The sequence below is a fragment of the Triturus cristatus genome, chromosome 9 (genome assembly GCF_964204655.1).
Source record: "Triturus cristatus chromosome 9, aTriCri1.1, whole genome shotgun sequence".
NCBI lineage: Eukaryota > Metazoa > Chordata > Amphibia > Caudata > Salamandridae > Triturus > Triturus cristatus.
In genome coordinates this window covers 1,033,705,207-1,033,723,620 of record NC_140592.1, presented here as the reverse complement: position 1 = coordinate 1,033,723,620, position 18,414 = coordinate 1,033,705,207, and the positions used below count along the sequence as shown (strand labels likewise).

Below are 18,414 nucleotides of genomic sequence, written 5' to 3'. Positions count from 1 at the left end.
AGATTTCACAATAAAATATAATGTTAAAACAATTTAAAAACATACAAAACATGCAATACTTTACATCCTATTTATTAAGGAAGACACTTAATGTTTGATGAGCATATCTGCATGGAAATAATGTACAAGAACCCATTATGGCGCACACCTGTATCAAATGGATTTCCACACACACTATGGTAAAAAGGCAGTGACAGATATGTTGTGTAGTGCAGTTAATTGCAATATTTGTATCTACGTTTCCACTAGCTCGAACATATGTGATATTCTTTTTAAATCTCTGCGACAGCACTCTGTAAGCGTTAAAATAACGGGTGAACTTGGAGGTGCCCACCTTCATGAATTAACTAGACTATGAAACACACGTAACACAATACAGTCATTACAGTGCGTTCATATGAATATTTACAGGAAAAGCTCCTAGTCGTCAAGGCATGCTTTGACAGCAACAAAGTGTGGCAGCACCGAACTCTTCTGAAACCATGTGTCAGTGACAACCAAAGCCCCCACCTTTATTGTGCCATCCTTCAAATAATGCAACACGAAGAGCTCTCTCAGTAGACCTTTGAATCACTATTCTGCTTTTATCGAGGCTCTCTGTTCATATGAACCAACGTGTGCTTAGCTTTCAACAAACTATTCTTAAATGGAATGCCTCGACCATTTCTTTTTTTTTTTTTAAATAATTTTTTTTAAATTAATTTCAAACATCACAAAGCATTCGTCTGCACAATTGTCATACTTAGCATAATACCATGGTTTCATAGTACAAACATTATACAGTCAATTGGTTTAACAATCCGAATATCTAATTAGTACGCCTTGACATGTCCATTTTGACCATTGGGGATACACATAAACCATCTCTGTGTGTGTTCCACGCTCCCCATTTTTAATCCCACTTTTTAGGGCATCCTCTAGATTTATACACGTCTTTTTCGGCAACCATATATTTGTCCATTTCCGCTGCCCAGTGCCCGATCGACGGTCGCTCCACTGCCCCCACTTCATTGTTATCGCTCTTTTGACCAGTGTGTATCCTAGCGTGGCTAATTGCTGTTCTATTTCTGTAACGTCAGTAGCATCCCAGATATTAAGTAGCCCCAGTAATGGGGCGAGTTCAATTTATTTCCCTGTGACGTCTTGCAATTGTATTGTCACCCCTTCCCATATGTGACGCAGGAGGGGACAATCCCATATAGTGTGAAAAAAGGTTGCCTCTTGATGACAGCCACGTAGACAGATAGCATTCTGTCTGGTTCCCATTTTTACTAGGGTCCCTCCCGGGAGGTATGCTCTATGGAGGACCTTTAGCTGAATCAAGCGAAACCGGAGAGTGATAGCTGCTTTCCTTGGTGACATCAGTGCTGTCTGCCAGTCCTCTTCTTCAAGTGGACCTACGTCTCTCTGCCACCTGTCCCGCAAAGCCTGAAAGGGATCCGGGAGATTGTTACAAAGTTTTTGATATGTTAGTGATACAGCTTTGTTTGGCAAGGGGTCAGAGAGCAGCCGGTCCTCCAGGGGGGACAATTCCATTAAGGTGTTTAGGTCCAGAAGTGCTGTCAGAAGTGCATGGCAAATTTGTAGGTAGCGGAATAATTCCCCTCGGGCCAATTCATATTTCTGTTGTAGTTCATTAAATGTGAGGATTTTGCCCCTCTTCACTAGATGGCCAATGTTAGATATACCAATTGTGTCCCATTTATCAAAGCCCGGTTGAAAACACAGGAGGCCGTGTTTCTGAGTAGACCATAAGGGCGTGGCCTTGGTCAACACTCTGGTCCAACATAGGCGTTTATTTGCCTGATGCCAGATGGCGACCGTCTGCATGGTAGGGCCCACGTATCTTCTTCTCCGGACCTTGGTATATAGAGCTCCTAGACACCCTTCCCTTCCCATTTGATATCTAGCCAGCATATACGCAGGGTCTATCGGGGAGCGGTACAGTCAATGGTTTACGGCCACTAGCTGCGAGGCCCAATAATACAGTCTGATGTCCGGGAGAGCAATCCCTCCATCATACCACCCTTTAGTCAATTTGTGGAGGGCTATACAAGAACGCTCCCTGTCCCATAGGTGCAATCGAACCTCAACCTCAATACTTTTGAAATATGAGTCAGGGACTTTGTAGGGGCAATTTTGAAGAATATAGAGGAATCACGGGAGAGCCAGCATTTTAAACAGAGCAGCTCTGCCCAGCAGAGAGAGCGGCAAAGATCTCCAGTATTTGATATCACTGCGTAACCTATCTGGGGGGGCGTCCAGATTCTTATCATAGAAAAGTCGGGGTCCGGTGTAATATAAACCCCTAAGTATCGGAATCCTTCTTGAGCTATTTCAATCTCACATCCCCGAGGAAGCCTGGGGACAGAGCCCCGGAAAACAAAGAGCACCGATTTGGTCAAAATGAATGGCATATCCTGAATATTTGCCAAAATCCCTCAACCATTTCTAAGGGTTGCTCCCACTGTCCCATCAGACCTTGGTAGAAACCTATTATATTTTTATTTTCGACCCAGGGGAAGATATTTACTTCTGGAGTGTTTTACCTAGCGCAGAAGAGCAGCCTGATGTGTGGCTGCCTGCCAAATGTCCAAGGAAGAGCGTGAGTGAAGAGGAGAACAGTGACTACCCTATACTCTGGGCACTTAGACAGCAGTAGACAGAGCTCTGGGCCCATAGAGGGTCTCTGGACTAGACTACCAGTTCCAAAGGCCTGTATACATAGCCAGGTCTTAGGACTAGAAAAAGTTTACGTTGAGGCCTGTGAACTGGACCCTATGCACATAGCACCTGCTTATGCAACACTGGTACACGACTATCCAGGCAAAGACCCATTGGAATGCTTGGGAGAGGATCAGACATCAGACGTTCATTCTGATGAGAAACTAGAGGAGGACTCAGACATTTGCTATATAGGCAGTGCACTTTCTGTAGGACTGCTGGGTAGAGTTGTGAGAGAACGCTCAACCCCATCTTTAAGAGTTTCGCGTATTCTATGGGAGAGGGTTTCCCTTCCCACCCTAATGTGTTAAAAGTACATTAGTACATCGACCTCAATGACACTGACAGAATAAAACCTCAATGTAAAGGTCTCTGTAATCTTTTTTTGACACCCTGTTATCATTAGGTGTGGGGGCGTGCCGCTAATATTAGGATTCTAAACGGAGGCGGGGTGGGGGCTCTGGGAGGTATAATACGTTTCAGTCCTTCAATGAAGGCCTTGTCTACAGGTATCCTAAACAAGGAAGTGTGTTCTCTGGTCTGCATGTAGGTGGCTTTAGCGGCCAGGTGCAGAAATATGGATGTGTAGATGAGGCCCGATTTTTGTAAGTGAAGTTAGGAAATGATGAATTGTTCTGGCGGCTTTTTCCGTTTGGCGCATAGTAAGCCTGCATAGTGGTCTGCATGCTTCTTTGGGGATGGACAGGCACTCCTGAGGAAGGGTTGAGGTAGCCAAATTCTGGGACCTCAGGAACCAGACCATTACATTGAGCTGCCTGGAACTGGGGCGCCTGAATATGCTGTGGTTTTGAGTGATTAGGCCTGGCTTGATCGGGAGCTTCTCACTGTGAACCATTGATATTTCTAGCAGGGTGGAGAACCACAGTTGCCTGGCCCAATGGAAGCAACCAGGATGAGAGGGAGGCCCGTTTTCTGCTTCGCCACATTGCTGCCACACCGGGACAGGGTCAGGACCACAAGACCCAGGCTCCCAAGTGGACTGCTGCTGCCAACGTCATCACCAGGGCTAGGAGGCGCTTTAAAAATCATTGCGGGTTCCAGCAGCGCGGGACACGTGCCGGCGTGCCTGGACCGCGCCCTTCGGAGCTTGGAGGAGGCCAGGCAGGGCCACCCCTCTAAGCTCAGTACCCCGGTATTCATCGTTGGAAGGGGGATTTTTTGGGCGCTTTCGTGGTGGGGTCATCATTTGATGGCCTGCTGAAAAGAAATGGGTAAGAGCAAGCAAACTATGCCAGGTTCAGGTGGAGGGGCAGCTGTAACGTCTCTTGACTCATTTCTGGCAAGGACAGCAAATGTTTTGTCTAACGGAATTGCCCTGATGGAAAAGAAGACTCTCTTTAGAACTAACTAATCTGACCCAGAGCACAGTATCATCACATGGCTCGGCCCCAACGACCGTGCAGAGTGAGACGATGCCTATTTTATCAGCTTCCACCGTTTTGCCTGAAGAAACTGAAGGTAACCACGGGGAGGGTGTATCTATGCTGGGACCCCTAGTAAAAAAGAAAAGAGGTGGAAGCAAAAGAACTACACAGCCTGCCAAAAAACAAGCGGAATCAGCCGTCTCTGACCCAGCTAATGGGGGCCTGAGCCAAACTATGAACATATTTTCTCAAAAAATAGAGGACATGTTAAAGACATACCTAGCTCCAATTATTGTACGATTGGATAAGCTGGAATTACTATTGGGTCAGTCTATTGAGTACCTCTCTAGCCTTGCAGCAGATAGTAAGGGGGCGAAGCCGGTCGTGTCGAAGGGAGGGTCGGGTTCCAGTTGGATGGTCATGACGCTGCAGAACCCAAATCTAGTTCGAGTATGCAAACTGGTAGCAGCACACACTTAGTATACAGGACAAGTCAGCAGTCAGCTCCTGGCTTTAACAATCAGCCCCCAGACAGGATGGGCCCACAGGGAGGTGCAGGACACTCCAAAAGCAATAGGGATGAAGGAGTTGGCAGAGATGGTGTCTTGCACAGACAACAAGGGACTGATCCAAAAGCTGCCCGGGCGATCCTGGTGACTGAGTCACATGGCCCCAAACCCCCTAGCCCCTCTGGTCAGCTGGATGAGAGAACTGATATTATACATCTACCCCCCGAATCAGCCCCTATAGTGACCGTTCTGGTAGGTGTACCACCCTTGCAGGCGAATTCCAAGGAGACGACAATAGACTTAATACACAAGGTGACACACTGGCTGGATAGATCACTAATAAATGGTCATTCCATTGCCCCCCATGTTATCATGGCTAGAAGAGTGGGCTGGGTGGGAAAAGCTACAAACTAAGATAGGTCTGGGTACTGCCTTGTGGTTAATGTGACACACCCTCTACATGCAAGTGCCATGTTACATAGCCAGCTGAGATCAGACTCTCATACTGGAATTTAGGTTTTTCCGCTCTCTTTTTTTATCCTGATGAGGTTAAACATCTTAGTACCAGGGGCATTATACTTAGTCAGTCTCAAGGGATGCTATTGCAAGGTAAAAAAACGAATACTAACATGAAGACGAGCATCCCCCTTGCAAATAGATTTGCCCCAATAAGGGATCTTGATAATATCAACTGATTACCAGCCTCTATTGATGCAATGACTAGTATAAATTCTCCCTCACCAGTTCAAATGACTGCTCAGATTCGGCCTGATTGTGATCATAAAATAATAGACCCTTCCATCTGTACCTTTATGTCCTGGAACATTGCGGGGTTGAGGGCAAACAAAGATGACGAGCAGTGGACTGCGATAATAAAATCTGGCCACATTATCACATTGCAGGAAACCTGGGACACGTCAGATTCCTTTGCTATGGATGGTTATGCCTCCTTTCACAAGGCTGCATCTCCCTCCCGCTTTAGGACGAGCAAAGGGGGGTCTGCTCATTTTAATATTATTAAAATTGACATATACTTTTAAGGGCCTGCCCAGTCCATCCCCACACCTGCTAGCAGTTGAATTAACCTTCCCTAGGCATCTTACCTTGGTGATCATACATTTTTATAATTCCTTCTGAAGGGAAAATGATAGTTAGCATATAGTTGCCCTCGAAAGTTTTATAGAGGACATTGTACAGGATAGATATATGCCCTACAAAATGATCATAATGGGGGATTTTAATGTACATCGTTGCCCCTTAAATTGTATACTGGACAGGGGTCGTTAGATAACCCGGCTCCCATGGTTCACTTTGAACACTCATGCCAAGGAACTCAGTTAGTAAGCCTTTCTGTTAGCAATAATTTATATTGTTTAGAGCACACAGACGAAGCAGAGATAATACCCTCCTTCGTTGGGAGTGGGGGTTTCACAACCATAGATTATATTGTGGTTTCCACACAATTATTTCAGTACATAAGGGATGTGAGATCATCCAGGACAGGTTATTGTGACCACAACCCAATTATTGCAGAATGCAAGGCTTTAATGGTCCTTCGGGGTACCGAGCTAAAGTCCCTTGCAAATGGGGAATTTCAGCCCACGGATCAGGCCCGTAAAATAAGGTGGGGAACGATCATTCTGGAACATTTTTTAACCCAGCTGTATACGGAAGGCAAAAATGACTCTAAGCAGTGCCTTGATACACATAATGAGCCCGAGGAGGTCCTGGAGGCATTTGATACATTTTTGGCAAGCGGACTGCAAAACAGTTAACTAGCAAAGGAAGTTCAGCTGTTATTAAAGAGGCAAAATGGTTTAATACCGATTGTTACAAAACCCACAAAGCGCTTATGGATGCATTAAAGATTAAGCCCAGAGATCATGAATGGATTAAATTACGCAGGAAGCATATAATAAGGCTCTAAAGCTAAGAAAAGATGACATAAGGGAACAGGCATGGGAGGACCTAAATCAGGCCAGTACCCTGTCTTATAGCTCCAAATTTTGGAAGGTCGTAAATAGTCCCTTTTTTAAGAAAAATAACATGACAAGAGCATAGTTTGTTATCCCTGCTGATAGATGGGTCAGTCATTTTGAGCAGATTTATGCAGAGGTGACCACAGAACACATAGACTCCTCCTGGGCACCTGCATTTCACTACTCTCCCTAGACTTTAGGGTGAATGAAGTTCAGAAGGCGATTGAGGATGCGTCTGCAAGGAAAGCCCCAGGGAATACCGGTGGATCTTTATAAATCAGACTCAGGCACCTGGGCAGTAATTTTAAGCAAGGTTTTTAATGCCGCCACAATGGTAGGTCTGCCTCATTCCTGGTCTACGGCGGTGATTTTGCCCATCTACAAAAAGGGTGCCAGGGATGACCCAGCAAGCTACCGCCCGATTTCATTATTAGACTCCGCAGCAAAAATAATTGGCTAAGTAATTTTAGATCGTCTAAGCAATTGGTTGGAAGAAAGCAATCTGCTCTCAGATTTGTAATTTGGTTTTAGAAAAGGTATGGGTACGGTGGACCAATGCATGAACTTACTTATGTTGACTAGTAAATATACTTTTGGCAAAAAAGGCCGTATGTTCATGACTTTTATGGACTTAACATCAGCCTTCGACAGAGTGAATAGATCTAAATTATGGCATCTATTATTAGAAATAGGTATGGACGTAAACCTGGTATCCTTTTTGCACTGGTCTCATTCTAATTTAACTTCGATGCCTAAACCACGAGTGCTTGACGCTTGGCGTGATGCAACGTTGTGACGCAATGAGGAGGAGCAGCTGCCGCCCGTTGCCGAATGCCATCTGTAAGCCGATAAGCCGTAAGCGATCAGAAAACTCCGGATATTTATTGAAAACAGCCCGCACCAGCCGCGGAGGCTGAGGGCCACCATTACCATTGCTGCCGTTGCCGTTGTTGCTTCCGGCGGGCAGTCCAGATCCCTTAAAATGCCGGTTTCCAGCGTGTGAAGTTCAGTGGGCGCAGTACCAAGTCCGGTAGGTGCAGTTGGCGGCAGGTGTGGTGTGCGGCAGAGAACACATAATTCAATCATCAAATCACTAAATCACCTTAAAGCGAATTAAGTGAGTTAAAGAATTAAAGAAGTGAGCAGTCTGACAGCGAAGTGGAGCCGCGTAGAACTGCAGAGTGAAAGCAGAGTCAAATCGAAAGTGGACTGAAGTATTGGACTGAGGGGCCTGAAGCGGAGCGGTGAGGTGGAGTGGTAGAGGGGGGCTGATGGGCTCGGAGACATAGGAGATATTGTAAAAACCTGTTGCCCCACACCCCTCCCTTGTGGCTCAGCCCTGGTGTTTGCCTTGTTCTTGCCCTGTTGTTTTTTTTGCATTCTAAGCACTCTAAGCATTTTTAAACATCTTAAGCCTTTCAAGGCCACCATGACCTCAAACACCCAGGCCAGCCAATTGCTAAGCTGCCAAGTATTCAAGCAATCAAGCAATTTAGCAACTAAGGACCTAGGACCTAGGATCCAGTCTAATCCTGTTATAATTCTGCCACAACCTCGCTAAGTTCCTATAAAATCTTCAACTGTAATTTGTCCCTGGTAAAGAGATCTACTGGAGGTATGCAGGAGCTAGAGGGTGCCTGTTGTGTGTAACTGTAGTGACCTCTGAACATTGAAGATCTTTGTAGACAAGAGCGCTGACTGCTGGAGACAAGTGTGGCTCCCCTTCCTGCACCTTTCTGAGCCCCAGAGTCCTGTGCCGGCAACCAGAGGAGTTGGCCTAACGGCTAGGGCGCTCGACCTCGGACCTGGGGAACTGGGTTCGAGTCTCGGTAATGACGCTAAACTTCCTGTGATTCTGTGCAAATCACTTAATCTCCCCGTGCCTAACAAAAAATGAATGTGTGTCCTCATGTAACGTAACTGGTGCTATGTAAAGCACTCTGATACCTGATTGGATTCGGGTCAAGTTTGCGCTATATAAAAGTCTGCAAAAAAGAAAGAAAAAATAAATAAATCTCTTGCGCGAGCTTGTGAGATTGTGAAATTGTGTACTGAACGTCAGAGAGTGGAAATTCGGCGCTCAGTGCCCGGTTTTAGCATAAGCGGCGCATCGGAGCATCGGTGCATTAGCACATTGGAGCCATACTTCTCTAGCTGTGCTGGCCGACCTGGCTAAGGAACTTGTATTATAATATAAGAACAAAGATATGACCGCAAAGAAATTACGTTCCGGCAGACTGGTGTACACAAGAGCTTGCAAAAAAACTAGAGCTAATCCTCTAAGGAACAACTCACTGCAAATAAACTTTTTGAAGAGTTTCAATACCATCCCTTCCTTCTTTCCAATAAAAGAAACAAGTTTAAAATCAGTAGGGATGCCGGAGTCTTTCCAAAAAGAATATGAAGATCATGTAGAGGCTAAAGTAATTCCCGAAAAACCATTACCAGTAGTAACTTCCATACTACCGTCTAAAATTGGGTGATTATGGGCCACAGATCATCAACACTGGGAATCTAGGATGGCTGACTCCTTGCTGGCAAATCTAACCATTCACTCCCTTGTAAATGGAGTCTTTGAACCCGAAGGAGTTTCCCAACCGGTCCTAAAAGCAGGAGAACACATAATGGAAGACTTTACGTTACCTGACATTAATTTAGATCAGTCTCATAAGTTGTCTCACGCTCATAATCTTGAATCGTCCAAGATTCTTATTCCTACCACTTCACTTTCCTCTAAGGATCATCCCGTGAATCTGCAACTGTTCAGTAGTACAACCAGCGGAACAAGCTTATTAGACTCTCAGGGCTCATTAACTCCTAAACTATCCCTGAACTTTCTTCCTTTAATTAATAATCTAGGGTCAAAAATGTTGGTGTCTGAATCGTTACTTTGCTTAGAAAGAGTGGCTTCCATCCTAGCCCTAATGGAGAAATCAGTATGTAACTCCGACTCTATTTTGGACTCTGTTTTGGCCCTGACAAAGTATTTAGCCTCTGAACAAAAACTATTGTCAGGAACAGCTTGCATACTTCCCCTTAGTAAGTCTAAATCTCGGAAGGGATCTTCCTCTCCCCTTCTTTCGCAGGAAGACTCCGACAAGCTATACTCCACTCAAACAGACTCTCTTCCACACGTTAAAGGGCGGGACTATGGCATCCAGGCTGGTAAGCCTTTCTTTAGTAGAAATAATAAAACCAAAATGAAAGAAAACGAAGATATACTTGATAAGTTACACTCCTCTACTTTACAGCAGCTCTTGGACTCTGAGTCTTTAGCTACAGTGGTTGTACCTACGTTCCGCCCGCAAACTAAGACGGAAAATACAAACTCAAATACAATTCGAAAGGTTTTCCCTATCTTCCTAAAAACTGGTGTAAATTCCTCAAAGCAGCCTATGGAGGATGGTATTAAAGTTGGATGCTCTCCCATTAAGGAAAACGCTATCAAGAACAAAAGTAACAACGCCCGTAAGAAAAAGATGAAGGAAAAAAGGGAAAAACGCAGAAGGATAAATAAAAAAATGTCAAAACAGTTACGCATCGACCCTAACCTCGTCCATAATATATCACCAAAGCTGGAATTAAATTTTCTGAAGAAAAAAGATGGACAAATAGAGTACAATCTATCGGGTCCTTGTTCGTCCTCTCTGAACTCAGGTGTACCTATTATATCTACCAAAGATGCAGTGACATAAGATATAAGTGTTCCCTAATGCTTCTTTATTTGCTTCCTCTCTGGGTAATAATGTCATCTATAGTTCCAATATTAACGATTCTGAGGTATCTAACATAGGTAATAACTCCCAGCCTGCCCCTTATAGCTTGGATTTCTCGTTTATTTTTGATCATGAACTATATATGAATAGGTTTGAAACAAAACATATGCAATTAACTGGTCAAGGAGCGACCTACACCAAGCTCATTAATAGATTTTATAGACTACAGTGCACTTAACATATATTAAAATATTTCCATTTTTATTGATATAAATTCTTATTAAAAACTGTGTAAATCAAAAACTGATTGGACATACCTAATTATAAAACAATCAAAATACAGACAAATATAACATAATTCATGGTGTTACAGTTCAAACATAAAAAACAAAACACATAATCAACATACAATCAGTTGTTCTCAATAAAGTAGAGTGGCTAGGTGTTGGACAAATTCTCAAATTGTCTACGTGCGTTTCGTCTTTGAGATGCCTTCTTCAGGACAGCCACAACTTAAACCTAAACCAACAATAAAATCCATATAAATAACACAGATACATAAGTGCACTGAGTCTAAAGACCCTGGGAATGATATCTAACCAACAAAGCATAAATAGCAATACTTGGTTTAATAAAACAACATGCAATTTCTGTACAAAAACTAGTCTTTAACACCCCCGAAGAACAAAGGGATTCAGGAAAGGGTACAGACGATCCCGATTAAAAACAGATCAAAGAGGTAAAAATCCTTTTACCAAGTGACTGAAAAAAGGATTGACTGTGTGGATAGTTGTATACCAAAGAAAGAAGGAGAATAGAATACAGTGTAAGACCCAAATTGCCAGATACTTAACGCGAGTTTCCATGTGAAACTAAATACATAACACAGAGAGTAAAGCATAAATAGGATACAAAAAAGTAAGCAAAGACTCCTAATCAAAAGTCGAGATGACAATGCAAGTGGACTTACTCTAATAAAAATGCTTACCTAAATTGATGTAACAGCTAAAAAAGGAAGAGGCCCAAACCTAGGATATTAGGACCCGAAGTAAATCAATTACCTATCATGCAAAAGGAAGAGTAAGGAGAGTTATATTCTTAAGTATAATATATTTACCAAGGATAATTGGTTTAGTTATAAATTCGAAATACCTATTTTTGATTCAATGGGAGTACATAGAATTGTATAAAAAGATGAAAAATTCATTGAAGAAGAACAGGTGATACTATAGATAAAGAAAAAACACATAAGATGTAGGTTATAAAACATTGAACTGCCATTTAGGAGCATGTTCTTATGTCTGAAGGCCATGAAGTACCTACAAATAACGAAGACCTTACCTAAAAACTTTTATGTAATGGGTTTCAACCAAACAAGTTCTATCAAGTCATCCACGGGAGCCACAATGAAGCCTTCCAAGTAAAAATTAATATGTATTGCAAAATAGATAGGCTCTGTAAAACAGGAAAAGGGAGGTATCCTAATTACAATATCAAAGAAACTTCTACGATCTATTATAGACATGTATATAATACTGAATATGTGAAGATGAGGAAGGTACCATATGTATATGTTACTCTGCCAAAGATGGTCTACTGGATGGTATGTAGCCTCATAGTCACGAGGTCAAGTCCGAGTGAGAGACAACTATCTAAAGGTGACACCAAGAGGAAAGAAAAAATGAATAAAGTCATCTATATTTATTTATAAAAATTACAATATACTGGAACGTCATTGGGACGCTGATATATCTATGTATTGTATAAAGGGAATGTATGATAATTAAATGAATGGACACGTATTGGCACGCTATGTGTTTGTTAAACAATGCAAACACATTTACAGAATGCTTGAAACACCACCGGCGCAAAGGAATTAAGCCAAGCGGGGGTCCCTACATACGTGATGATAACAGATCGAAATGCAAGATGTGGCTCAGGGCAAGCATTCCTTACCTCACCAAACTATGGTTGTCTCCTATCGTGGCAGTCCCCCGGGTGCAAATAGCCAGGCAAAGGTACATGTATTTATACGCGTTTTGTTGGACTCAAACGGATAGCGATCTCGCATAACGCAACAACGTACGTGTAGGACGTGAGGACGTCATACGCAGACAGACGCCTGTAATGAAAATAGAAGGGTCAAAAAGGAAGGAAAAGAAAGACCCGATGGTCAAGATTTAAATGGCGAGACACATATATGTATATTGAATTTTAGTAAATGAAAAATACTCTGCAGAGGAATATAGAAATATCTCCTATCTAATAATATGGTCTGTCAAATAGATCACCATCAAATATGACCAAGTCATAAAATACGAGGTAATGCCAAATATATCCGGCATCATCCTATGATTTTTCTGATAGGCAAGGACCCTATTTAAATTCAACTAATTACTAAAATATATATACATATTATTGAAGTTAAACCTAAAATCTAAAAAAGGATCAATACATGTAGAGCAAATATATGCCATATATAGACTGGCATCACATATAGCACGCTAAACGTGCAATGGAATGTCCAAGAAAAGGGACTGCATAAAGACCATACGATACATTTGAGAAGATAGTGACACATTATATCAATGGTAACAGATGGCATTTTGCTATGGTATGTCACTGTTGAGACCCCGTTTCACTGTATCTAGGACAAAAATCCCCAAAACTTTGCGTATCTTGCGAACAGCGTCACTTCTTTCTCCTGGGGTAATTTCACTGTTTTCGATGATGAACCACCGTACGTGATTAGCAGTGTGTTTATGTTCTAGAAAGTGTTTAACAACAGGCGCACTGGGTTTGGCTGTGTGTATCGCTGAGCGATGTTCTGTGTGCCGGACATGGAAGGCTCGTGAGGTTTCACCCAAATAGCCCAAACCACAGGGACACACTAAGAGGTAAATCACATTGGTGGTTTTACAATTGAACATCTTTTTGGATGAGATCTGATAGCCATTCAAAGTAAAGGTATCTCTCACTATAGCAAAATCACACGCTTTGCATTTAGAACATTTGAAAGTTCCTTTGATAGGAAGAGATCCAGCAATTGTTTTTTTAGCTAAAACTCGTTCCTCAGTGTATCTAGATCTGGTTACAATATCTTTAAGATTTTTATTGCGCCGATGTGCAAACATCGGTTTAGGAAGTTTGTGTTGATCCTGGGGGTTGCTGTTTAGGATGTGCCAGCTCGAGTTGACAATTTGTCTAACTCTTTCATTAAGTGTGGAATGCTTGGTCACACATACCAGTAGTAGATGGTGGTTTATCTTTCAAAAGTGAGTCCCTGTCATAGAATCGTGCTCTTTTAAAAGATTCACAAATAAGTCTGTGTGGGTACACAATAGCAATGAATTTGGCTTTCATGGTAATTGCTTGTCTATCTAACATGTTTTGTTTGTTTGTCCAGTATTGGCCTTGAGTGGTAATCGTTGGCTTCGGCCAATGTTTTTACAAAATTGTGTAAAAAATGTAGCATCAGCCCGAGACTATCTCTTTTGTCCAAAAAACAAAGCAGTGTGTGTAAAACATTTTAATTATTTCAAGGAGTTTATGTATATATTCTAAATTTTTCACATAGTCTTTTAATTGGGGGGCTAACCTCCTTGTTTGTCATCGTCTTAAGAAGTATTAGTATTTTGTCCTTTATCAATTTATATTTTGCACACTGATTGGTTGCTATTTACTGCTATTTTGCACAATAGGGGTATGTTGCGTTTGTCTCCCACTATGTTCTTTTTGCTAACTTCATAACTTAATTGAAGTGGGATTTTGGATGTATTTTGCACATTAACTGGCTGCTACTGAATTGCTATTTGCACAGGTTTGGATATGCTTAGTTATTCCTTTTTTTCTGATTCTGATTCCAAATTGAATAGTTTAGTTGAAATTAAACTTTGGACTTTGTTCTGCATATGAACTGATACTTACTGCCGTTTGCACATTTTAGGAGATGCTCTGTTATTCCCTTCTTCTTGCTGCTAATTCTAAATTGATCTTCTAGTTGAAACTGCACTTTGGATTTTATTCTGTATACGATTTTAATGTTGAAAACTGGGATAACTGACAATATTGACTGCTCTTACTTAAAGGAATTCTAGCCTTGCTAACGCAGGTCCCTGATAATTTTATGATGGTTCGTGGAATGAGCTCTGTTATGTTTTATTACTTGAAGTAATATGTATGTACTTTTATGTGGACCTCCTAGGAGTTCCAAATCTTTAATAAATATTGAATGAATGAATGAATTGAATTGAAACTGCCACAGCCAGATATAATGAAAATGGTTCCTTAACTAAAGGATGGAAGGTAAAAAGAGGAGTGAGGCATGGATGTATCCTTGCACCGGTCCTTTTCACACTCTATATAAAGAAGTTAGGGGTTGTGTTATCCGACGCAAGCATGGATACCCCGAGAGTAGGTTTTAAGCCCATTCCTGCCCTTTTATATGCAGATGATGTAAGACACCAATAGCACTGAAACGTCTTGTCAATACATTTAATGATTTTATGGTCGCTCTAGACCTCTCTGTCAATTTTACAAAATCGTACATAATGTCATCTGGCAACTCAAACCGTGAGACGGAATCTCTCATATGCAAAGTGGGGTGTTGTCTTATGTAGCAACCTACCCATATCTGGGTGTGCTATTTGATGAAAAAGGTACTTGGGTGGCACAGCGTGCACTCCAAAAAAATACTTTAGCAAGGGCCGCAGGAGCGACATTGTATTTTGCCAGAAGATTAAGGAGCAAACCCTTATTACAAAATTCTGAAGATCTACAATGAGAAATGCGTCCCTATTACAACGTATGGCAATGTGATCTGGGGCCACAAGGAGTGTAACGAACTACAAGGGGCAGAAAACTAATATTTACGAAATCGTTTAGCCACTCCCCCAAGTACCCCCGCCTTCATGGTGCACGAAGAACTAAGGCAGGGTTACATTATAGACAGTATTGCAGTGGCCCCCCTTGATTTGGTGGTTAAAAATATGGTCAAGACCCGAGCCCAACTTAAATCAAATTATTTTAGAGGATTGCATGAAGTTAGACAGAGCCACAGATGTTCCCTGGCTAAGCTATGTCTTTCAACGGCTCTCAGCCCTAGGGCGCTCTAATGTTTTTAATCAACCCAGGCAGTTGCACCCTAAGGAGGTGAAAGATATTAAAATCTAATTTTTAACTAGGAGAAGCCTGGAAAGGGAGACAAATGAACTTAGAAAACCCACGTGTAGACTTTATGTGATTTTAAGCCCTGGGATTTTAGATCAACCTTTTTGGTCTTTTATTAATAATCTGCATCATCGTTTTTACTTTTATCTAGATTTAGATTTAATTGTATTCCCTGGTCCCTTACAATACCCACAGGCTTCTCAAAGGCAGGGGACCCTACAGCCTTGTTCATGTGATAATTTCTCAGACCAAGATGTGTTGCACTTTATGTTTTTCTGTGGTTTTTATAATGAATTAAGATCTAAACACATTTTACCTCTTTTAAAAAACTGCTAATTTGCACAAGTAAGACCAGCCCTGATTTATTTGCAAATGCTCTCTTCCCCATTAATATGTTTTGGGGTTGCGAGCTTTTTATCTAGGGCAATACGGAAAAGGAAAAATATGGACTGCAAATTGAATTGACCTCGGTTTTATTGGGCTGAATCAAGAAATGTTGTAAATCTTTTTGACAAACTTTTTTTTTTTTTTATTGCGTCAAATTACGAATACAATGCAGAGCTCTGTACCCCAGAGTCTAACTGCCACCTTTTACAATACAAAAAATAAATCTTTTCACATTTAATATACATATTTTGCAAAAAGCAATAAAGAGATAAACAAAACTCCCCCTCTATGCACCATATACTAAGCAACAAGTACCCACTTACTGCACCACTGACTAATCCCACTTAAACCCTTAGGTCCCTACACCACTGCCCCTTTGATGAACATTTTAACTGTGTTTTGTTAACTGCACATGTACAGTAGCTTTTAACTTTTATCTGTATGTGTCTTTTCTTGTGTATAAGTACTTTTATGGCCAGATTGTGGCCAAATAAAGACTTATTTGACTGTGACTTGAGAGGGAGGAAGGTTTGCTGCAGCTTCTGGGAAACATTTGGAGGGAGCAGTAGAGGCGAAAAGGCATAGGGAATTATCACTAACTAGTTCATCCATAAAGCATTGTCTATAGACTTTGGGTGTGGGAACCTGGAGGCACAACTTTGGAATTTTGAGTTGTGGTAGGTAGCGAACAGGTTGACCTAGGGTACTCCCCATTGGCAGAAGTATAGGAATAGGACTTTTGCGTGGAGTTTCTGCTCGTGGACCTGTTGCTGCATCCTGCTTAATAGGCCTGCAAAATCGTTGTCCACTCTCGGAAGGTACTCCCCCAGGAGGTGTACCTGATGGTTAATGGCCTAATACCAAATGCTTTGCGCTATAGCCAATAGCTGTGGTGAGTGACTGCCGCTTTCTTTCTGGAGGTAATACAGGATGGTCATGTTGTCAATTTTTATGAGAACTACTTTATGCTGAATGTGCTGGAAGAATGCCTTGAGTTCCAGCTGGATGGCCTGCAGCTCAAGGTAACTGATGTGAAGACCCCTCTGTTGTGGTGATCACATGCACTGAGATGCTGAAGATGTGCTCCCTACCCTGAGAAAGATGTGTCCATAGTGATGATCACTTGCAGAATTGGGCCTATGAAGGGCCAGCCTTGCAACAGGTTGTGGCTGATCCACCAATGCAGACAGCGATGGGTCCTGGCCCATATCAACAATAGATCCAACTGTGATTTCAGAATTTGGCTGAAAAAGAAGCAATAGCTGCTGGAAAGCCTGCACTCTTGCTTGACTGCGGTAAGCTCTGCTAGTAACTGTGTTTAGTGCAGCTTCTAGAAAGGGCCGAATTTGCAGAGGATACAGGTGGAATTTGACAGTTTTTACTGTAAAGCCCAGTTTGTGGGGAGGGAAATAGTTGCTTGGGTATGTGCGTGGCAACACCGCTTGCTTGCATTCTTGATCGGCCAATTGTCTAAATATGGGACTACATGGATGCCTTCAAGAAATGGCATCCTGGATGGCTAATAACTGCCTCAAATTGAATGGCAACAAAACCGAAGTGCTTGTGATAGGCAAAGCACCATCAGTATGGTCGTCGGCTTGGTGGCCTCAGATACTGGGACCTACCCCTACTCCCTGTAAACAGGTTAGGAACTTAGGGGTGTGGCTGGACACCAAGCTCTCGTTTGAGCATCATACCAGGTGAGTGGCTGGTACATGCTTTGGAGTCCTGCGAGGACTCCGGAAAACGTAAGATGTGCTGCCTACAACAGCCAGGAAAACCATGGTCCATGCCCTGGTGACATCGCGTCTGGACTACGGAAACGTACTTTATTTGGGAGCGAATGTCAAATGTATACAGAGACTCCAACGTATCCAGAACGCAGCAGCGCGCCTCGTTCTGATGTTACCAAAGAGAGCCCCTTCTAAGAGGGCCTTAGCCTCCCTTCACTGGCTTCCAATCAGGGAGCGAATTCTGTTCGAGGCTGTCTGTGTTAGTCATCGGATCCTACAAAGTAAGGGGCCCACCTACCTGCATGACCTACTAACTCCCCGACCCGCCAACTAAGATCTAGCGGGACAGGGCAGGTGAACATTCCTACCATCAGGAGAGCAAGGATGGGTGGTCGTTCCTTTCATTTTCTGGCAGCACAGCAATAGAATAAACTCCCAAGGGGGCTCCGGCTGGAGACTTCGGAGACTATCTTCCGTAAGGAGCTGAAAACTCACCTCTTTCCCTCTGATTAAGCCAACCTGTCTACTGGCCAGCTTCATTACTGTCTTTTTCGGGATGAGTGCCTTTCAGATTGTACCGCAGCGCGGGGACACACTAGTCTAGTGTAACCATGCGCTTTATAAATTTGATTATTATTATTATTATTATGGATGCTAATCCGTCTGAGGTGGGAGGCCCCCAAGGAGAGTCACTTTGTGAACACTCTTGGGGCAGTGGTGACTCCGAACTGTAACACTTTGAACTGATCATGTTGATCACTCTTGCGAATCATAGGTAGCAGCAATGAGCAGGGTGGATGGGTATATGAAAG

At 42.5% G+C, this 18,414-nt stretch overlaps 1 protein-coding gene across 1 annotated transcript in view; it reads right to left on the bottom strand.

Annotated features, from left to right (window-relative positions):
- The window catches only part of HGSNAT (heparan-alpha-glucosaminide N-acetyltransferase), a 507,378-nt gene that overhangs the window by 26,470 nt on the left and 462,494 nt on the right, over positions 1-18,414 (bottom strand). The gene's annotated exons all lie outside the window — the stretch shown is intronic.